This window comes from Olea europaea, unplaced genomic scaffold (genome assembly GCF_002742605.1).
Source record: "Olea europaea var. sylvestris unplaced genomic scaffold, O_europaea_v1 scaffold1921, whole genome shotgun sequence".
NCBI classification, from domain to species: domain Eukaryota; kingdom Viridiplantae; phylum Streptophyta; class Magnoliopsida; order Lamiales; family Oleaceae; genus Olea; species Olea europaea.
The window spans coordinates 1-23,871 of record NW_019237031.1 but is presented as its reverse complement, the minus strand read 5'-3'; the positions used below and the strand labels follow the sequence as shown (position 1 = coordinate 23,871).

Here is a 23,871-nt window from a genome sequence, read left to right as displayed (position 1 = left end):
TTTCGGTCTTCATTCATTTTATCTCTTTTTTGATATCTTTTTGCTCCTTTGGCTTTCAATTTCATCCAATTGACTTCAGACCTTCTCCAATCATCGATATGGGGTCCGAATCAACTATTGAATGTTTACACTTTGGTCCCCAAACTTTAGATTTCCTTCGTTTTTCCACATTTTTCGTTCTTTTCTTCTAAATCCACAAATTTGCATTGATTTCATCATAACAAACATAATTAACACAAAAATTAGGCTATAACTCATTCAAATTACTAACAAATACCCTAATTTAAAGGCCTAAATAAGTGTATAACATACACTCATCAAACACCCTCCAAACTTGAACATTTGTTTGTCCTCAAACAAAATTATAACCTAACTTAAACAAAAATTTTAAACACATATGGTTAGATAATTTGCCTTTGGTCTCAAGATTGGAATATATATATTAAGATTATGAATTGTTACAAAATCACAATGCTAAAATTAATTTCTACTTATTTAATGCAAAACTAACACGTGTGTGTAAAAATTCACGTCAAGCATCATAAATCTATAAAGTGATTCAAATCCAGACCGTAATAGTCAAATTTATCCTTTCTCCTCTCGTGAGATTCACACCCCCATATTTATTTATTTAACTCTCTTCCCAAGGTGTAACCTAAGGTTAAATTTTTTATATAATACTGGATCATCACCCTCTCTAGTTTGGTTAGATCTTACTAATTGCAAATAAGCATATCAACAAATAAGGATTTTCCCTATTTATGATTGCTTTGACCTTCAAAATCAATTAGGCTAATAATCCCTTGTTAAAAGTCTAATTTTTTCAAATAAGTGTTTGGCGCTTAATCAAGACATGCAACAATCTTTTGTCTCTCTCTTTTTTTCTTTTCTTTTCTTATAGATATTTTTTTCATATCTTATGGGCATACTTTTCTTCATTAAGCTTTTTAAATAACCCATGTAACGAGCTTTTGGCCGATGACTTCTAAATCAAATGACTTTCGGGCACCAGATTTTTAGATACCCTTACATGCTTAATTACTCGAGTCATAAAAGTTACGAAAAGAAGCTTCACAACAAGACAATATTTTTTTCCTTTCTCCTTTTTTTTTGTTTTCATTTTTCTATGCAATGATTACTGCAGTGCCCATTATTAAACACTTATTCTCAAAAATCAACCTCTAACTTAAAATTTTCACCTAATTTTCAGCTTATTGGCCTTAGATAATTCACACAAAATTTAGCACACACGGAATCCACATTCATCTCAATGTTTTCCTACAACAGTTCAATCATTCTCAAACTATTCTATATTTGGTTTAAGGATGTATAATTTAGTGGTTGTTTGGATTCAGTATCTAAGGTCCACTATTTTCTTTTTCAACCTATTCAAATTCTGAATCAAAGTATTCCTTCATGATGCAAAACTTAAATTAGTGATGCATAAATAGCATAAATCAACCCTAAAATGCAACTTTTTCACATCTTATAGCCTAAAATATGGTTCCAAATATATACATCATAGTAGGCAAATTTACCTAACCCACACAAGCATACACAAAAATAAGCTAAGAATAAACTTTTTTTTTGTTTTTTGGCACTAAAACAAGCACATAAACCAATACAAACTCAATATTTTTCCACCGCCAAACTTATAACAGACATTGCCCTCAATGTCTTAAATTCTAAGTCTGCATTTAAGGGGTGGGAAGAAAAGGAAGAGAATACTCCCCTGGTGTGCGCATGAAATTCAATGGCTAGCTTGTCATATTGCTCCTGTTGTCTCCTTTGTCAATGTCGATTCAAATGTTCCACAATATCATGTTCCTGCACAATGTAATTAAATAAAGCATTAAAGATCAAGTACCTGGAGTATGTGTTACTTAGCTCAAACATCTAATAAACTAACTAATATAGAGGACATAAGAAGAAACATGGTGTGGATGATGAGTTCTTAATGATTAAATAAAAACTACTCTAAATTATCCTAAGTCTTGAAGCAATATAAATAAAAGGGATAGAAATATTGGGTTACCTCCCAACAAGCACTTGTTTAAAGTCCTGAGCTTGACTCCTATTATTTCTAGGCTTTTCATGATGGCTTGAAAAGAGATTTTTCCGCCTTGCACTTTATGCACTGATTGCATTTCCTTCTTTTATCTTTCATCCTCCACATAACCAAGTTTCCATTATTGTCCCTACCAACAATTTCTCCTTCATTTGGCCTATCTTTGCAGCTCTCCCAATGATCCACTTGTTGGTTATCTTCAAAGTATGAGGGTTGCTTAATTGGATTCTCCATGGTGAAGCTCTGTTGTTTATCCTCCACCCTCAGGATTATCGCATTAATGTCAAAATTAGCAAGGCTTGACTTGTAGAGAAAAATGGCCTTCCCAAGATTATTAGAATCTAATATGCCTCTTCTATGTCCAAGATAATAAAGTTAGCTGAAAAAATGAACTCCCACCTTGATAAGCATATCTTCGACTATTCTATGGGGGTGTTTAAGTGATCGATTAGCCAGCTGAAGGATAATAGATGCAGTCTTAGGATCTCCTAATCCCAATTTCCTGTAAAGAGACAAAGGAATTAAATTAATACTCGCTTCCGAATCCATTAAACAATTTATATCGTATAAATTTCCTATGGAGCAAGGTAGAGTGAAACTCCCTGGATCTTTAAGTTTGATAAATCCTTTAAACAATTAGTCCATCTTCTTGTGGAATCGAAACCCCAAAGCTGTGCTACAACTACTGTGTTATACTTTGGGCGTAATCAAATTTTGACGTCGTTGTCAGGGAGACAGTACAAATAATCAAAGGATCTTTGAGCAAAAGGGTGACTTATTTCCTCTTTTACATTTTTTAATTAGCTTAATTCTATTAGTTTTTGTTCTATTATTTCTCACAAAATTTCATATTTTTTTGTGCTTTATGAACAAAGATCGGGACGAGCAAGGACAATTCATTGCACGGCCGCAACCAGTGTTTTAATCTCTTTCTAACCCTCTCTTTAATACTGAATCTATTGGTACACACATCACATCACACAATACAATGACTGATAGTGAGCACGAAGAGGCACCAACTAGGACCTTGCAAGATTATCTTCACCCCACACGTACATCTACACCATCAAGCATTATATTTCTACCTAGTATGCTACGTTTGGACCTTAAACCATGAATGATTCAAATTCTTCCCACCTTTCACGATCTTGAAAATGAAAACCCATACGTGCATATTAGGGAATTTGAAGAGGTGGTTGCAACTTTTCACAATCAACGTGGTATAATAAATACAGTCAGGCTTAATTTTTTTTTTTTCGTCTTCTCTTAAAGAAAGAGTAAGGAGTTGGCTATATTCATTGTGACCACGTTCGATTGGGACTTGGGCTGAAATGACCCAATCATTCTTTGGCAAGTACTTTTCCCACCACAAAACAGCTGCATTGAAAAAGCAAATATCTTCTTTTACTCAAAATGAGAGTGAAACTTTATATCAAGCGTGGGAAAGGTACAAAGAATTGCAAGCCCTCTGCCCCACCACAGTTATGAATCTTGGAGCATTGTGAGTTATTTTTATGAGAGATTATTACCTAACGAACGTCAATTTTTTGAAATGATGTGTAATGGTAATTTTTTGCAAAAAGATCCGGATGAGGCTATATACTACTTAGATGACTTAGCTGAGAAAGCCCATACCTGGACTGGACCTAGTGCCACCGAGAGTATTAATAGGTTACAACCCACTGGAAACCCAAATAGCATAGGTATTTATCATCTTAGAGAGGAAGATAACCTTAGAGCAAAAGTAGAAACCCTTACTAGAGAACTTGAAAACCTACGTGCTAAGGATTCAAAAACCACTCGATCTGTTTCCCGTGTTGAGTCTTTAGAGTCTTGTTTTGTGTGTGGAGGGAGTGATCACCTAGCACAGGAGTGTGCCACTTATGCTGAAATGAGGGGACTTTATGAGGAACACTATAATACTCTAGGCATATATCAAAAGCCCTATACCCCTCACCCCGAGACTTACAACCCGGGGTGGTGAAATCACCCCAACTTTAGCTGGAAGTCTGAAAACCAACAACCTGCCCAATCCAATGGAACTTACAATGTACCCTCACATCAACCCACATACTCTAGAAATTCTTTAGAAGATACTTTACATGCATTTATTGAGGCACGAGGTAAAACAAATAAAAAATTTGAGACTATGATTGGCCAGTTAGTTAAGGAAAACAAAGAAATAAAGAATCATGTATCCAAACTAACCAATGCCTTAGCTGTAGGGGAACGTGGGAAATTTTCAGCTCAAGCTCAACCAAATCCAAAGGGACAACACATGGCACAAACTTGAGGATTGGGAGAGACCAACTTTAAGGAAGTAAATGTCATAACCACTAGATCTAGGAAAGTCATTGAACCAGCCCTTCAATCTAGGGAGAATGAAAAAGAATAACGTGAGCCTAATGAGAGTAGCCCCAGTGAAGAAGTAGTAAAAGCTCCAGTTAAGGTACATTTTCCTCAAGCCCTCAAATCTACCTCGAAGTCAACCACTCAACACAATGAAATCCTAGAGCATCTTAAACAAGTAAAAATCAATTTACCTCTCTTGCACGTGATTTCTCACGTTCCTACATATGCTAAAGTCCTTAAAGACATATGCACTATGAAGAGGAAGCATCATGTCAAGAAAATTGCTCTCTTGACCGAGCAGGTGAGTGCTGCGATAGAGCAGAGGATCCCACCAAAGTATAAGGACGCTGATTGTCCTACCATTTCTTGTGTCATTGGGAACCTTGAGTTTGCACAAGCCCTTCTTGATTTAGGAGCTAGTGTTAACCTCATGCCTTATGCTATATACTTGTGTTAGGTGTGGGAGTGATAAAACCTACCTCAGTGGTCCTTCAGTTAGCTAACAGGTCCACCATAAGACCTAGGGGAGTAGTTGAGGATGTGCTAGTTCAGATTGATAAATTTTACTACCCCGTTGATTTCTTGGTACTAGATGTGAAGGTTGAGGTGAATGTTGACTCTAAAATCCTAATTATACTTGGTAGACCTTTTCTTGCTACAGTTAACACTCTAATCAATTGTAATCAATTGCAAGAATGGTCTGATGAAGCTGTCTTTTGGGAATATGAATCTAGAAGTTAATATTTTTCATGTCACTAAGCAACCTAGAAAAGAAGATGAATCTCATCAAACCTACATGATTGATGCATTAACGTAGGAGAAAGTATCTGTAAAAATTAATTATTATCCCTTGAACTCTTTCCTCCTAAACTCTGAAATCTCAATTGGTTATGATATTGATAAATATGCTAACATTTGTGCCGTTTTTGCAAAATTACAGGACCATAAGACTTCGCCATGACAACCCAAATTTGAAGAATTGTCCGAAAGGACTGGAGGACAAAAACCATCAAGCACTGAGAGCCTTAAGCCAGAATTGAAACAACTACACCGAGGACTAAAACATGTATTCCTTGGACCAGGTGATACATTTTTTGTAATTATTTCTTCAGAATTGAATGCTTTGCAATGTGAATATCTTTTGAGCATTTTGAATGAGCATAAATCTGCATTAGGGTGGACCATAGCCGATATCAAAGGTATTAGTCCTTTAATTTGTTCATATAGGATTCATCTAGAGGAAGGGAATAACCCTAGGAGAGACCTACAATGTAGGCTAAACCCCACAATGAAAGAAGTAGTTAAAATGAAGTGCTTAAATTACTAGATGCAGGAATTATTTACCCAATTGTAGATAGTAAATGGGTTAGTCCTACACAAGCGATCCCTAAGAAGTCAGGTGTCACGGTAGTTAAAAATGAAGTAGGTGAATTGGTCCCCACAAAAACAGTAACCGGTTGGCGCATGTGCATTGATTATAGGAAGTTAAATGCTGCCGCTCACAAGGACCATTTTCCTCTCCCTTTTTTGGACCAAATACTTGAACATGTAGCTGGTCATCCTTTTTATTATTTCCTAGATGAATACTCTGGTTAATATCAAATTGAAATAGCTTTAGAGGACCAGGAAAAGACCACATTCATGTGTCCTTTTGGTACTTATGCATTTCACAGGATGTCATTTGGACTTTGTAATGCCCCTGCCATCTTCCAAAGATGCATGATGAGTATGTTCAGTGACATAGTAGATGATTGTATGGAAGTGTTTATGGATGACTTAACTGTGTTTGGGACCTCTTTTGATGCATGTTTGTTGAATTTGAAGAAAGTTTTGGCTAGATGTGAAGAAAAGGGCTTAGTTTTGAATTGGAAAAAATGTCACTTCATGGCGCCTTTAAGTATTGTCTTAAGACATGTCATTTCTTCAAAAGGGATAGAGGTTGATAAATCTAAGATTGAACTGATTTCTAAACTACCCATACCTACGACAATAAAGGACATTAGATCATTTCTTGGTCATATAGGCTTTTATATGAGGTTTATACGAAATTTCTCATCTATAGCTAAACCCCTATGTAACTTGCTTAACAAAGATGTGACTTTTGAATGGACACCTAAATGTCAAAATGCTTTTGAACTGTTGATTGGTAAACTGACCTCCACACCTATAATGCAATCACCTGATTGGACATTGCATATGAAATTATGTGTGATGCGAATGATTTTGTAGTAGGTACTGTTCTTGAGCAACGAAAGGAAGGTAAGCCTTTTGTGATTTATTATGCTAATAGGACTCTAAATAGTGCTCAAATGAACTATTCCACTACCGAAAAAGAGTTGCTAGCTGTAGTCTTTGCACTCGATAAGTTTCGATCCTATTTGATTGGTTCTCCCATTACTATTTTCACAGATCATGTAGCCCTTAAGTATCTTCTTGCAAAGAAGGATGCTAAGGCATGATTAATACGATGGATTCTACTTTTACAGGAATTTGACATCACCATCAAGGACAAGAAGAGAGTGAAAAATGTCATAGCAGACCATCTATCAAGATTGACATTTGAAGACACCTCAAACACCGTGCCAATTAGAGATGATTTTCCTGATGAGAATCTATTCTCAGTCTCTTCTTTACCCTGGTTTGCTAAAATTGTAAATTACTTGGCTGCAGGTGAAATTCTAAAGGAGTGGAGTGCTCAGAATAAGAGGAAGTTTTTAGTTGAGGTACGTAACTTTTATTGGGATGACCCTTATTTATTTAAGTATTGTCCCGACCAAATCTTGAGAAGTTGTGTTCCTGATGATGAGATACTCAGTGTGCTAGATTTTTGTCATACCCAAACTTGTGGAGGCCATTTTTCTATGAAAAAGACCGCTACAAAAATTTTGCATTATGGTTTTTATTGGCCTACTTTGTTTAAAGACACTGATACTTATTGTAGATCTTGTGAGAGGTGCCAAAAACTAGGTCCTATTTCCCAACGTAATATGATGCCTTTAGATCCCATTTTGGTAATTGAAGTGTTTGATTGTTGGGACATCGACTTTATGGGACCCTTTCCACCCTCTTTTGGCTACCTTTATATCATTGTGGCGGTTGTGTCTAAAATGGGTAGAGGCAACTACTTGTAGGGCCAATGACAATAAAACAGTTATTAAATTCCTTAAAGAAAATGTTTTGTCTCAGTTTGGCACACCACGCATCATTATTAGTGATAGAGGCACACACTTTTGCAATCGTTCATTTGAGGTACTGATGAAAAAGTATGGGGTTATTCATAAAATTTCCACAGCTTATCACCCCCAAACTAGTGGACAGGTAGAGTTGGCCAATAGGGAGATTAAACAAATTTTAGAGAAGACGGTGAACCCCAATCGTAAAGATTGGTCATTGAGACTACATGACACACTTTGGGCCTACTGCACAACTTTTAAGACTTCTTTAGGCATGTCACCTTATAGGCTTATCTTTGGAAAGCCTTGTCACTTACCTGTCGAACTTGAGCACCAAGCCCTTTGGGCTATCAAGCAGTTTAACTTTGATCTGGTAGAGGGAGATAAACATAGAAAATTTCAATTGAGTGAGCTAGACGAACTAAGAAATGATGCCTACAAAAGTTCTAGAATCTACAAGTAGAAAATGAAAGCATTTCATGATAAAAATATTTTTAGAAAAACTTTTGAACCGAACCAAAAAGTGTACTTGTATGATTCTAGACTTCATAAGCATCCAGGAAAACTCCGTTCTAAGTAGACTAGCCCATTTGTGGTGACACGAGTTTTTGAAAATGGGGCTGTTGAAATAGAAGATCCCAATGATAGTAGGGCATTCAAGGTGAATGGACAGAGACTCAAAATAGCCTATGGGCAATAGGTGCCTATAGTGGAAGAAATTTTCCTGGCAGACTCGGTTTACCACCTATGACAACCTTCAGGTATGTCTTTCACCATTTTTGTATACTAGTTTTTAGATTTTTCTTTTGGGTGTGTTTTGCATTTTTCTTTCAGTTTATTTTCATTTCTTACATCACCCATTTCCATTGAGAACCTTTAGGTCCACCATATTTAAGCTTCTATTGATTCACTGCAATATCCAGGTGACATCTTTCCCTTCTTTTGGTCGACATGTTTTTGCATTGAGAACAATGCAATGTGTAGGTGGGAGGAGAGTGTATTTGAAATTTTCTTGTGAATTACATGATTTTCATGGAATGTTAGTTTTGTTTTACTAAATTGGTCTAAAATTTTTCCTTAATTCTCTATTTGCTACATGTTCATGTTCTTGAATAACAAAATAAGCCACTAAAAGTTGATGTTGTTCATGTGAGCCTAGATGTTGAGACACTTGACGAATCATTTTATGCACACGAGCCTTATGGTAAGATGGTGGTTTAACACATGTAGTTAGAGGAGTCTCTTACTGAAATTTTCCTTTGAGAGAATTGGTGAGGATTGAGAGCCATATATACTAAAAATGGTAATAAGCATTCATTGATTTTGTGAATTGGAAACTTCCTCTAGAATAACATTACACGGTATGTGGTAACACGGTGGATTATACTTAGGAAATGATAACAGTCAATTTTGGACTGAAGTTGAGCCTTCAGACTGGTTCTTCTGTTTTCATAATTATAATCCCCTAGTAGCCATGTTGAGTCAATACATATATAATCATTTTTTTCATGCGCCTATGTTATCCATACATCTTCATATCAGAATAAAGTCTATAAACATTCATTTTTCAAACCTTTATACTTCCAAGTATATAGTAGGTATTGAATATCATTTGAGAAGAAAAGCAATGAAGAAAAATGATAGGAATTGATAAGTGCTCAAATGAAGTGATGAATCTTAAAAGAAGAAAAAGGAGAATTTCAACAAAAAAAAAAAATCGCAAAAAGTTGATGGAAAAAAAGGAAAAGAAAAAAAAAAGGGAATTGTTGTTGAGAATTGAAAGGTTCAGGAATGCATTGATATAAAGGATTGATATGTTGAAATACTTGTTGAGATGCCTAGTTAGATACTTGGAAGTCCTTAAATCCTTTCTGTCCTACTTTTCATATAACCCAACTTAACCATTTTCACACCGTTGCATTGGCTATTTTGATCCTAAGTATAGTTGCTGTAAGAAGTGGATGAATTCTCATTTGGGAGTATGCCTATCACAATATCAATGTTTGTTTGTTGCTTATTCAGAAATATTTAAGGCTCCAAGTTATGAATGTATACCCTTTCTCAGCTCCATAGAGACCTCACTAAACACTTTGATACCCATGAGTTATGGGGCTGAATCTTCAGCTTGAGACATACTTATTGTTGCATGTAAGATAACTATGATTTGACACACACTCACACATTTGGTAAGTGTTTTTGATAGCTTGAAGATCATGACATTGTTAAGTTCTTGTGGTGTTGAGTTTGAAAGGGACATGGCATGTAGTTAAATTGATACTTAATAATTTCACTTGTATCACAATCTAATCATTCATTTACTTGTTTTGTATTGAATTACTAGGGACTAGCAATAAGCAAGTTGGGGGTGTGATAAGAGTATAAAATATAATATTTTCCCATCTTAATTATTGTATTGATGTGATTATTTGATACTAAAATGCACTCATTATGCTTATTCTTTGATTCATGTTGCATTTTGGTAGAAAACGTGCAATTTAGAAGAAAAAAGCGAAAAAGGACCAAAATGGAAGAAATTGAAAGTTTAGGAACCAAGTTGCAAGATGGGCGATGGAATGATGATTCGAGAAAGCTAGGAGTCCATTGGGTACAATTAGAAGTTAAAAGAAGTTAAATATGACCAGAACATATTCACAAATCAAATTCCAACCGTATAAAGATTTTCCAAAATTCAACTAGAGATTGAAGTCCACTTTTGACCCAGTAGAAGTGAGAATTTGGAAAAATCTATTTCTAGCAAAATTATAGGCCTTTATGTTAGCTTTCCAACACCAAAAATTATGATCAAAATACTAAAAGTAGTCATACAGAATTTTTTCACCAAAAATTTAGTTTCTTTATTCAGTTCAACCTCTTTTGGAAACAACTTGGCACACAGTTTTAAGCCCTAGACTGGACAGAACACGACTCTTCTTCACCGCCATAACAATTTTCTCTCATTTTGGGCTAAAGAATTCGATGGAGAACTAAATTCCTAGGTGAAGCTACGAAGAAATTCATTGGATTTGGTGACTTTACATCATTTATTCATGCAAACTGGTATTTTTATTATCAAACACTTCTAGATCTAGACTTTCTTTTATGAATTTACTTTGGAATTGATTTAACGTTTACTAGATTCTTCATAGATTCAATCATATTTTTTCTACTGTAGAATTGAACTAATTTTTGAATTTCAATTTCAATCAACTTTATTAGTGGATTATTTACTGCCTTATGCATTGTGTATATGGTTGATTCTTAATCTTAGTCCAATAAACATGTGTGTGAATGGTTTACAAAAGTCTAGATCCTAGGATTACAATTATAATTTGATTGATCTTCATTGTTAAATCTTCCGATTAAAGAGTTGGGCTGAAAACCTCTAATTGAGAAAAAACCATGAGTTATTGATGTTGATGATCCAATCCAATTGAAGGAATTCAGATACTTCACTAATCTCGCATATTGATAATTAAATCTCATTCCAATTGAACAATTATTTTCATATAATTCACGAAATCCTAGTTTAATAAATCATTTAAACAATTCGTCCATCCCCCTGTGGAATCTACACCTCAAAACTGTGCTACAACTACTGCGTTATACTTTGGGCGTAATCACTCCACTTGTTCTTTGCCCATCTCATTCCTTCTAGTGGTAATGGCCTGAACCTTCTGCACTGTTGGCTGCCTTTACAGTCTCTGAGGGAATGGAATGGGTGGCGCATAAGCCTTAATCGCGACGGTGGGAGTGAATGATGGTGGCTCTTTGATCTCAAAATTCATCGCCTCAATCGCTAGTACCTGTTTTTGTGGATTTTTCTCTGTAACTCTAGGGAAGGCACCCTGTGGTCTATTGGCTAATGCAGCTGCTATTTGTCCCACTTGATTTTCTAAGTTATGTATAGAAACTTGCTGATTCTGTATCACCGTTTCAGTCTTGGTAGTGTACTTGACAAGTAGATCTTCTAAGTCTTTTCTTCTTGTTGCTGAATCGTTGGTACATTGCCTCTCATCTGATTTACTTGATCAGAATTATCCACCTATGCATAGTTCGGATGCTTGTTCCAACTCGAATGGTAGTTGTATGGGTAAGATCCATTTTGTCTTTGATAGTTTTGTGCATAACTGAACTTTACTGGCTGGTTCATATGAGTAGAAGCCAAATGATAGCTTACAGTGATGCTCTAATACTCCGAGCCACCTGACGCTTTGATACCACTTGTTCAAAAATTTACGCCAATTCCCTTTATTTCTATTTATCCGTAGGATTTTTGTTGTTCAGAATAATATTAGCAAACAAGAAAAATAAGGAATATAACGCACAAATTAAACGGACTGTCAAAACTTTTCACTATATGAAAAATTGTTACAATCATATATAATTTCACTCACCAATCCAGTCCCCAAATATTGCAAAGAAAAAAATATACAAGAGCTTTACTACACCTACTTTTTAACCCAATGTATGAAAAGTCATAAGATGCTAGGCTTGTAATATTTTTCTCTCAGATTAACTCTCTGGCCACATCTAAAATAATGAAATACATCCACTATTTATAGGATCAATAACCAAGTAGAAGAATTTAGTTTAAACTCAAACAAGACTCCTTTACCTCAAGAATGATTCCTTCATATACAAGACTCTAAAACTGACTGTAAATTGGAGACCAAATTTTGCTCTCAACTTTAATTAGAAGTCTTCTGGTTTTTTACTTTTGAGGCAATTGTCCAACACTGTTACATGGTACAGCAACCCAGGTGACTCCTTGACCAAGATCAACTGTGAACTCATGCAACTTCATACACGCGTTAACGTGAAGATAGGGGGAAAAAAAGAACCTCCGTTAATGTATGATCCAATACAAATCGTTTATCATTGATGAAACAAATCAACACAAAACGTGATTCATAGCACGAGGGCTCTAGAATTTGATGATTACAGAGAACCCGTCACTCTTTGCTTGAACAAGTTCTGTGAACATAAAAGCAATTAATATATGCAACATTAATTTGTGAAAACATGTACGTAAATTTTTTAATTAGATATGCAATATTAATATAAACTTGGAATGTGGAAGGCCATTCATTATTATGCAAGGTGCCTTGGGAAATTGTTTTTCATATCTTGCAAAGATAGTCCACCGGACGCCAGTGTTTATAGGTTAGGACCAAAAGTTAGAGAAACTCTAAACCTTGTATCACTTATTTTAATTAATACTAGTCTTGAGATTACGTTGAAGGTAATGTTAATGTGTGAGATTCTCGTAAATTACAGTCTCCATTCAATATTTTCCATGGCTACACTTTAATAGACTTTTCCTTATTGAGCACGTAAAAAGGCTTATTAAGTTATATCATTCCAGACCAAACAAGCAAAAAGTTTCTAACAAGCCTTATTAGAAGCCAAAATTCTCTCGTCCTCTACCTTAGTGGATCCAACAGAAAGACTAATGTTCGATAATTGAAAGTTGCCGCTCTTTTCCACAACTATTCATAACTTCTCCCAGTATTATGGTATCAAAACCAGTATATTTTCCAAATGTTTGTTCTTTTACTAACTTGTTTCTAAATATTGCATGGAAATGCATCATAAACAAGCCAGTTTAACACACTGATGTTAAATATATTGAAATAACTCCAAAATTTGATGGTTTTGATCTTATATGAAATGAGTGTCAGTAGAACTATATAAGAGAGTCTAAAATTAACACATGATCTACCGATACATCTAATGACTTCAGCTTGCTCACTTTTGAATCTACTACTTCTATTATATTGATTGAATCTTTGATGTCCTAAACAGTTGGCTTTTCCTCTTAATCATTTGTAATCTCCGAAACTTTTTCGTAGCTCTTCTTATTCAGAGCTACTCCTAACATCTCCACCTGAATAATGGATGACCAACCATAGCTGCAAAGCAATATAATAAATAAATAAGAAGATAGAACTCCCAAACTGAAGAAAGCAATGTTGTAGCAATAAGCCGACCTTAGGCGGAAAATCGAACAACTTTCCACGGCGACATAAACCTCTCCCATAGTAATGCCAGTCATTTGAAGTCTATCGTTTGCATGAAGCAATATCCCATCTTGCAGGAGAATAGCATAAGCCGGCCATGTGTTATACCTGACTTTCTCATTTTACATTCAAGTGCTTGATCAATGATAATATCTTCTTCCCAACACTTAAAAGCGAGTTCCAAAAACAAATTATAACCATTCTGGAGATGAAGACCAAAGGGAGTGATTCAATTTTCTAGTGAGTTACTATAAATAATTGACCAATTGTCGTGGCCATTTTAGCATGTCTATTTTCCAGGGCCAGGTTGCCAATCTAAATTGATCTTGTAAAAGAATTTCATGCTTTTGGTTTAAGACATTACCTTTTCCAATCCCTGTTGACTATTTTCATTTAAAGGGAAAAGCTTAGCACAATATTTGCTGCTGGTGAGTTCGAAACTCTAATGGAGGTATTCTTTCACTCTCTGTTCTAAATATACTACTACTTGGCTTTCTTTCCTCCGAATAGTTACAATGTTAAAGTGTTGCCCTGCATTTAGGAGAGAGCCATTTAGAATTATTGGAACAGAGAAGCCCATTAAGCTTTCGGAATTAAGATAAGGGATTTCATTCTACATCAAAATTCTTCGCAAAGTTTGTAAGTCATCAAAACAACTACATGTGTTCTCATCCTTGGATATCTACAACAGCTAAGGAATTAGTATCCCAATGAATGTACAAACGTAAAAAGAACTTGAAATACCTTCAAGTTTAAAAACGTGTGGACAGTGGCAGTAAAAGGAATTGAGACTTCCTGGTTCATGTTAGTATACCTACATAGTAAGACATGCAATGAACATAAGGAAATATAGTTATAAATATGATTCAATATGGGGAATAGACAGACAAAAAGAATATATTTTGAAGTGTAATTTAAGTATTACATTGATTACCTTGTTGTAACATTGGAATTCATCAATTCCTTGAAATCTTCAGGTTTCGTTGCTTTCCGAATATGACAGGTACCCTAATTCTCCACAAGGCCCCATTCGGGCACTTGTATCTCCTACAGTAAGAGGGAGCAAATTTGAATTTCTAAACCTGAAGGTAATTGTCTGTTCATTTGTAGGTTAGAAAATGAAATAGATAGCAAAGTGGATCCTTAACATGTGATATTTTAAGCATAGCCCTAAAACTTAAATTTGTCCACTATTTTGATAGTGATCAATTACTTTTTTGATACTGTTTTTCTCTCTCTGCTTCCCTGGCTGACCAAAATATCTCTACACTATGCTAGTTCTTTGTCTAATATTTCCTTTTTCTTGAGCTTTGCTTATCTGGCTAAAGTGAGAATGAACTGTATTTTACATAACAAATAACATCAGGACATCTTCCTGAATAAACTGGACTAATTGGTTGTATTACTAATAGAAAATTGGATCATTTCAAAGCTGTTAGAGATTTGATGTTTTTCTTAGCCTTCGATCTTGAGGTTTTATTTACCATTTTTATTATCTCCAATCGCAACATGAAGAAACAAATATTGGTTCTTTGTTCCCTTACTTTATAATGACTCATTTAGCGAAGGTGGACAATAATTAGGGAAATGAAGAAGCTAGCAATTCGTATCCACCTAGTCATGTAACAAACATGCCTTGAAAGTGTTTCTTTGTTGATCCTTAAATGCATATAGTGAGTGCTTGGGAACTAAACATTTTCTATAGTTAATGAAGCACTAAGAAGATAAGTTTACCCCAATAGATATTTCCATGAATGTTCACTCGTTTATTGTATTAATCTTACATTTCACCTCGGTTTCTTGAGCAAGATGAGCCATGAGAGCAGCAATTGTGTTGCCTATCAAATCAACAAAACAAATTGTTAAATTCAGCACGAGTAAAGTAATAATCAGAAGCAAAACAAAAAGGCATAAAATTCTTGCCGGTGAACTTGAATCAAAAATGCAAAAAAAAAAAGTACATCATTCTCTCCATAAATGATAAATTACTTTTTAAAAAATGTGTGCACTTGGAATAGAAATATTTGTCAGCTAAACCAAATCCAAAAAAACATAACACACTGTGATTTTATAGCACAATAAACACAGATAGATCACAGAGGCAAAAAACAATGTGAACAAAGTAATATACATATGGCTTCATCTAAAAAATTAGTTACATGCAAGACGATAAGAGTGCTTAAAAAATTTAGCGCACATCTCCTTCAACAATACATGAACCTATTGAAAAACCAAACAATTAATTTAAATCTACGATAAAATATGTAACAATATTGAAATCAAAGAGAAACAGAGATCTCATTGAAATCCAATTTCCCAACATAAGAAACATGAAAAAGAGGAATAAGAAAGTACTAAGAATGAAAAATTATATAGTACGCCAAACGCAACCCAATGTAGAAACTAAAATCACAATGTAATTACAAAGCAACCAACAAGAAATTCAAGAAACATATCTCGTGTTTCTGGTAGCAATATTTTCAAAATGGAACTAAAAAATCAGGCAATCTAATGGAGGACATATGTAGAGTCGAAAAGAATAGCCAACTTGATCAGAGGATTGATGTATACCTTCAAAGAGTGCAGCTGCCATAATAAGCGAAACTCTTTTTTTCCTGTTGATGATCGAGACACTTCAAATAAATTAGAATCGACATAGTACCTAAATTTGAAAGCTAAGTAAACGAAAAACAAGAGGAATACCTCTTTATAATGAGGCTTAGAGTGTAGCCAAATGGTGATACCCACGCATCCAAGGGTTCTAAAGAATTGTGATGGTGAGAAAATGTTCACCCCTACAAAGAAGTAGAATCTAGAGTTCTAGAAAACAAAATTCAATTATCTACAAAGAACTAACAAGCTTTTGGTGATAAATAGTTACATTCCCAGAATACTTAAGAGGTGTAAGTCTAACAGCAAGGGTCTATCCCATACAACATATAAATTCACTTTTAAATTGAAAGTAAACTAACCTTTTTTCCTAGCCCAAATTTGTATTTATTCCAAACCAACTTCCTAAAAACTGGGGGGAAAAAACTGAAAACCTAAAATTGTCTCTCAAATATCACATTCCCTAGTTAGCTCATTGAATAAAAATAATTACTTAATATAATTGCAGATACTGTAATAAAGGAAAAATCGTTTCCCACATGCAATGGTAGAGTAACAAAATGAAGAGAACTACCTTATAGTTGTTGGACATAAGAGGCTCCCTTGCTTGGTGATCTTCCCAACATGAATAGAAACAAGAGGCATGCACAAACATCTAGCCAGCATACCCACTTTTGATGGGCAAAAGCGTTGTTTCATTATCACAATAGGTCGATGTTAGTTGAGTTGATAAAAGGAAACGAAAGTACATTATGTATACAACCTTCTCCATATATAATTGAAGCACAAATATCATTAGAAAAGCGAATTAAAATTAACCCAGATCAAATATATCTTTCCTTGCCAACGAACTATAAAAAATTAAACTATATTTGGAAAATTATTTATCTGTCACAATAAAATGAATCGGAAACTAAGAACTTGATTAAGTTTAATCAAAACTACATATTGGAAGCTCATTGTCCTATTTTGGTGGCTTCCTCTTTCGTAATAAAAATTGCTGATAGATAGCCTGTTTGACAAAAAGACAAGGTTAGTCAACATTGTTATTTATTAACTCAAAAGAAAATCAATTATAATTGCAATAGAAGAAAAATCAGAAGTGATTCTCTACTATGGACATAAAATCCCTACCTCGTTGAAACATTTCCAGTTCCATCGAGGCTAATTTTTTTTTTAACCTCCCTTTCCTCTCTAAACAAGAAATCCTCGATAAAAATTGAATTCTTATAGTATAATAAAATTCCTATTTATAGTGGACTTCATCAAATACAAAATATCCGCGCCATGCCTTTTTAAATAATTTGTCAATATAGTTCCTCCAATTTCTCTGAGATCTCATTGCTGAGGAATAAAACTCTTTGGTTTTCATCTTTCAAAACATACTAATCTTGGTTTGATGCAAATTATAACAATCTTCTCAATCAATTATTAAATTAACCAGATACAATGAGGTATGAAAAATACAAATAAATTAAAATCACTTCTGCTGACAAATCAGGATTAGACTTAATGAACTCACTTCCATAGGCCCATCATAAAATTCATAGACCTGTGTATTCTATGGACAAAACAAAGATTTGGTCCAGCATTAACCACAAAGAATTATAGAACATAAGAACTATATTCAACTAAATAAGAAAATAAATAACAAAATTGTCATCATAAAATAAAGAGCCACCTAATAACAAAACCAATGAAATAAACAAGAGAATGAAATAGTTTAATTCTTGAACTAAATACATTGCCTGGATTGATTTTCGCAGCCAAACAAACAATTCTTCAAAGTCATACAGTAGCAAATTAAAATCTAAGTTCATGGCAAAAAATGGAAGCAATGATCCTAAACCTTAAAATTAAATTTCTCCAGTCGGTGTGCCTTATATCGTAAGGTAATCACCAAGATGTCATGGATTCTTGCTTATCCTATGATATGTTTATTATGTTAAGCAAAAAAATGAAATCCAATTTTTTGAGAAATCTCTTTCTGTAGATGATTAATACTTCCTCAGGCACTTCACTTAAAATAATAATGAAATTTATATACGTGCTTTGTTCTCAACATGTGCAACCTATTTGCTTCACCAATTCTACAACTAATTTTACTTCACTTATATGCTTGATAGAGTTGGAAGTTTAACATAAAAGATAACAAGGTGTGGAATATCAATAGACACATATATGTACATCCATATAAATTCCGTAAATTCAAATTTTAGGACAAGTATCAAAGCTAACCACAAGAAAATTTTAAAATCCAAGAATATGATTTTACCTCTCTTTCCATTTTAAAGATGTATGACTTCCAACAATTTTAAACTCCCCTTAGATTATTGATTGATCAACAAATATCAGAGTTTAAAACCTAGAAGCAAATCCAAAAAGTACATAACCATTCAGAAAATTAAATACGAAAAGAACATAAGAATTTCTAACATAAACCCAGTTATACATTTTTACCTATATGAAGAACTTGCCCAGAACACTATTGTAATGCATATATGTAAATTACACATCAGTTTATTATTTTCAACTGTCCCATGAAATCAGATCAAGAAATACAAAACTATGTCAAATTTAAGAGCATGAGGCTCAAATTTGAGGTCTTTACATTAGAAGCTTAGAAATCTCCTGGTGCATACATATTTGAAGATTTTATACACAAAAGCACAAAGCACCAAAAAAAAAGTAATAATAAAAAAAATAAAAAAATAAATTCAAATCCCTTGGCAAAGATCTAGCAGCTATAGTCTTCGATTTCACAGTGTAAGTAATGTAATCGAACCCCATACATATAAAACAAGATTTCCCTAGATGAAAACAAATATAAAATTATACCAGTGATCAATTTATGTAGTACTTCAGAGGTGTTTTCTCATTTCACAGAGAAGGATCACAGTGAGTTAGTGACTAACCAGATGCTTGGTGTACTTGGTCAAATTAATTACGCTATAACATACGAAAATAATTTCCAATATGATCCAGTTTGACATAAAAAGTAGCATGTGGAACTTTTTGGATAGGAAATGGCACTGCCAAGTAATAAGCTTGTGGCAAGACAATTATAGATATTATTCTTAGTTACCAAGATTTTATTAATTATAAGACCATTTTTGTAAGCCATACTCAACAGTACAATGAACAAGATTTTAGATACATGCCACTAAGTATTAGAGTGATAGCAACTTAAAATGGTCATAGTTTGGAACCTGGAAGTGAAGGTGTTTCATGGTGGCAAATGCACTGAAACTGTTGTAGCCCAATTGTAAGTAAGGATTCCATGTTTCAAGGTCAATCCTCTTATGCAAGCATTCTAGAATCCCAGGGATGATCAACACAAGTCTAGATTCAATAGGATTGAGCTGTTAAGTTATACAAACCAAGGTTCAAATCTACTACGACAAATTTCACCAAAAAATCATAAGAACAACAAGCAAAAAGGAAACTTACATTGATAGTAATGACACTAAGTGAATTCTTGACATCAATGGGTAAGCTTGGCAGGAACTCGACTTCACCGTTTCATTCAAATTGGAAGAGCACCTCCTCTTTCCCAACCTTAGTAAAGTTGAAGTTGTTCTCATCAAACACCGCAATACCCGTTAAAAATGAAACTCAATCGCCCTCTTCTTAAGGTGCCTGTCCTCATTCAGATGTGCAATAAAGCCACGTTCCCTCGAATCACCTATATGAAATAGTATAGCACAAGAGAATTCTTTATATTTTCTTGATTCCACCAAAACTATAGTTAAGCCCTCAAATTGAAACCTGGCGCAAATAATTAAGAAACAAAAGGGGTATGACAAAAACCTTGTTTCACAACCAGTGACATCGTAGCAAGTGAGGACTTTCTGTATACGATCCTCCCACTATCATCAAGCAGCCATGATTTCAGGAAACTACAGTGATCTAGATTTAGCCATAGTTAATCAATCAAAAATTCACCCTAAAAAAAAATATGAACTAAAGTTAAAGTGCAATTAAATATAGAACATAACAGCAACCCAGCACTAATATTCCAAATTCAACTAAAATAAAGAACTAATGAAGCTTAAATAGAAACACATAAATGCAAACTGAAGCTCCAAAATTCAGCTAACACAAATTCAAAAACTGAATTTTAAAGTTAGCTCATTTTGCTAAAACAAATTCATAAACTGACTTTGCTAAAACTTGCTCTTTATTAGAAACTGGAAAAATTCTCTCACAATTCCTGGGGACCTTTATCTATCAGAAAATGGATACCTGCGTTTTTTGTTAGAGTTGGCATAAAGTGCCATCTGTTGATTATCTGAAATCAATTGTGATTGCTCCAAGTATTATGCCCTAACTTCAATTAACTTTGGACATAAATACTTTTATACGTAATTAATGCAATTAAATGACAGATTTATTATTTAATTAATAGACAATTAAATAAATAATAGAGTCCGTAGATTTAAATATTTGTAATTTGTTAATCACAATGAGTTGTGATTGTGATATACAAATTACATCTGATTGAATCTTAAATCATCCGTGGTCGTAAGTAATAACGAGATACGGATATCGTTATTACGGATCGATCATCACGTGTGGCATTTCTTAATTGTGAAGTAAGTAGCTGATCTCACAAGTTAAATTATGGTGACACTTAAATGAACACGTGGATATTTTGTTATAGAACAAAACATTGGAGACCCGTCGAGAGATTCCACATGGATAACTATCTGAGTGTCGACGGTTAATCTCTAACGTTCGGTAGTGAAATTGGTCCTTTGACTTGAGGTCGTCATGGTACCTTATATGAGGACAGTCATACTTTGACGGTGTTAGATGTTGCTCTGAAAAGGGTCGCTAATACGACATCGTTCGGGTACGTCAAGAATCGTATGAAGGTTGTGATTGATCAATAAAGAATTCGTCACTCTTAGATAGTAGGAGATTATGATCTGCGTTTCATTCAATTAAGTCAATAATGAAATCATTGGCCAAGGTGTACTCATAAGTCGAAAAGGAGTTTTCGATTTATATTGACTTAATAGTGGAATGAAAGATATAATCGATGATCGAGATTGACACAATTTCATATCTCATAATTGATCGGATTATATTGACGAAGGGATTATAATTTCACGGTAAACGAACGAATTTGGTTTTGTCATACCGCGTGACATTTCCCGTCACATGTATTGCTCTGACACATTGCTAGATGTCAATCAGGGACGGCGAATGTGAATTGATGATAAATTAAAAGGGTGTTTTAATTTATCAATTTTGATTAGATCAAAATAATATTTCACGTCGTTAGGCATCGTGGTCGGGAACCTAATGGGTCACACACAAAAGAGAATTGGAAGATTGCAAATTGCCAATTGGTTAATTTAACAATCGTTGGATAAATTAATTAATTGAATTTGTTATTTATATTTTCGAATTAATTAATTGGATTAATTAATTCACGAACCGGGTTTAATTAATTGGATTAATTAATTATTGGACCGGACCGGGCCGAGCCGAGCCTGTTTGGGTTTATATAAATACATAATTAGGGTTTGAGCTCCATAAGGTTTTCATTATTCTTGCTGGCACAAGAGAAAACCCTAGAAGTTGCAATCTTATTCTCTGTGTGGATCACCGTTGGAGGCTGGACAATTGGACAGTTGTGGTGGCGAATCAAGGTTGATGGAACGAAAAGAAAAGCAGAAAGATTGCAGATCTGGAAAAGGTACAATCTTATCATAATTTCTATCTAAACACAAAGGCGATTCTTGGTGGGAATCGAAAACTATTTTAAATTCCGCTGTGCATGTATAAGTAGATTCCCAACAGTGGTATCAGAGCCAGGTTTGTGTTTGTTAGGAGTTGTTTTACGTATAGGAATAATCAAAAGTTGTTTTAGTTCTTACAATTGTTTCTAGCAATTAGAGATTTAATTTTATGTTCAAAATTGTTTTGAATAGAAATTAGTTTTGGATAAAAAAAAAAAAAAAAAAAAGGTTGAAAACTGGACGAGTGGTGCCGACAGCGGGTAGCAGCACGTTGGTGCTCACCGCCGCTGCACCGGCGCTCATCGCTGCCGCAAAGTACAGCGACGGTAGGTGCAGTAGGCTGCGGCAGCAGCCGCTGGAAGACGGCTGCCGCTTCAACGGCAGCAGCGCGACCTGGTGATAAACGCTGCTCTTGCAGCGACAGCAACGTGCCGCTGCAGCAGCGAGTTGCCGTCGCCTGAGAGCGGCGTCTCTCGCTGTTTATTGTAGAAGCGGCACCGGCTATTTGAAATTTTAGGGTTTCTTCTGATTCGGGTTGGTAATGGTGGAGACGGGGTTTCTCTGCAATTAGTGTAATTGTGGGGGGCCTGTCTGCAAATATGGTATTAGGGGTCAAATTGTTAATTTTTTTTAATAAGGGTCATTTTGCAAGTTAATGTTGCGGACCCCGACTGCAATTATATAGTAGGGGTCAATCTGTAATTATCGCATTAAGGGTTGCTGTGCAATTTTGTAATCTCAAGGGCCCTGTTGATAATTTGTAAGGGGATTAAATTTCAAATTTTCAAAATGCATTTTGAATTAGAATATAAATGGTTTTTAAAATTTGATTTTCAAATGGTTTGACCGATATTTTGATTTTGACCCAAATTAAAATTTTATTTAAAATTGAAGACTTTTATATTTTCGTTAAAATATGATTTTAACTTAAATATTAAATTTGACCATATATTGAATTTTATTTTATTTAGGAGTGTTATCCTAAATTAGAATATTGATTTAATTTAAATTAGAGTTTGACTCTAATTTAATAATTAATTAAAATTTGATTTTAATTAATTATTCGCCCGAATGTATTCTTGTAATTAGAATTGGATTCTAATTTGACATTTAATTAAAATTTGATTTTAATTAAATTGTTTTGCCGTAAACTTTTCTTTAAATTAGAGTTAGACTCTAATTTGATGTTTAATTAAAATTTGATTTTAATTAAACATGTTCGCCCTAAGATCTCGAAATTAGAGTTGGACTCTAATTTGGTATTTAATTAAAATTTTGATTTTAATTAAATTAATTCGCCCTTAATTATTGGAATTAGAGTTAGACTCTAATTTTGTTATTTAATTAAAATTTGATTTTAATTAAATTCAACCGCCTCACATTTTGAAATTAGAGTTTGACTCTAATTTGACGTTTAATTAAGATTTGATTTTAATAATCCCGCCATATAATTGTTGAATTAGAGTTGGACTCTAATTTGTTATTTAATTAAAATTTGATTTTAATTAAATATTCCTGCTAATTAAATAATCGATTAATATGATTAATTAATTATTTAATTATTCCGATCCATTTGTCTAAAAGAGTTTAGACGACTTAATTGCTAGAAACTTGAAACTTATTTGCATATAATATTAGATATTATATAGGTATACATTTATGTGATAAATGTATTATTAGTGGACGATTATTGACTCGACCATATAGATGTGTTGAATGGTTAATTTTTATTTTTATCGTTTTATGGACCTGCGAGCCCGTTATTATTGTTATTATTTTGGACTTGCAAGTCCATTATTATTATTGTTACTATGAGCCTGCGAGTCCAATTTCATTTAAGCCTGCGTGCCAACTAGTATAGGATACATGTTGGAATTGGACTAATTGAAGAGATAAGA

At 34.1% G+C, this 23,871-nt stretch overlaps 1 long non-coding RNA gene and 1 pseudogene across 15 annotated transcripts; one reads left to right on the top strand and one right to left on the bottom strand.

The window, feature by feature from the left end:
- Positions 1-4,666: 4,666 nt before the first annotated feature.
- Positions 4,667-8,056, top strand: LOC111379022 (annotated as a pseudogene).
- Positions 8,057-13,212: 5,156 nt separating this feature from the next.
- LOC111379027 lies at positions 13,213-20,538 on the bottom strand. 15 transcript variants are annotated; one of them, XR_002699956.1, is made up of 13 exons: positions 20,469-20,538; positions 20,034-20,132; positions 19,674-19,908; positions 18,499-19,585; positions 16,798-17,235; positions 16,317-16,408; positions 16,185-16,228; positions 15,348-15,451; positions 14,548-14,660; positions 14,358-14,427; positions 13,978-14,144; positions 13,584-13,815; positions 13,213-13,505 (listed from the first exon to the last, which is right to left on the bottom strand). It is a non-coding gene; the product is annotated as an uncharacterized LOC111379027 (long non-coding RNA). The 15 variants fall into 15 exon arrangements; XR_002699963.1 differs by having other exon boundaries at positions 16,798-16,894; XR_002699952.1 differs by having other exon boundaries at positions 16,798-18,588; positions 19,433-19,585.
- Positions 20,539-23,871: the final 3,333 nt, after the last annotated feature.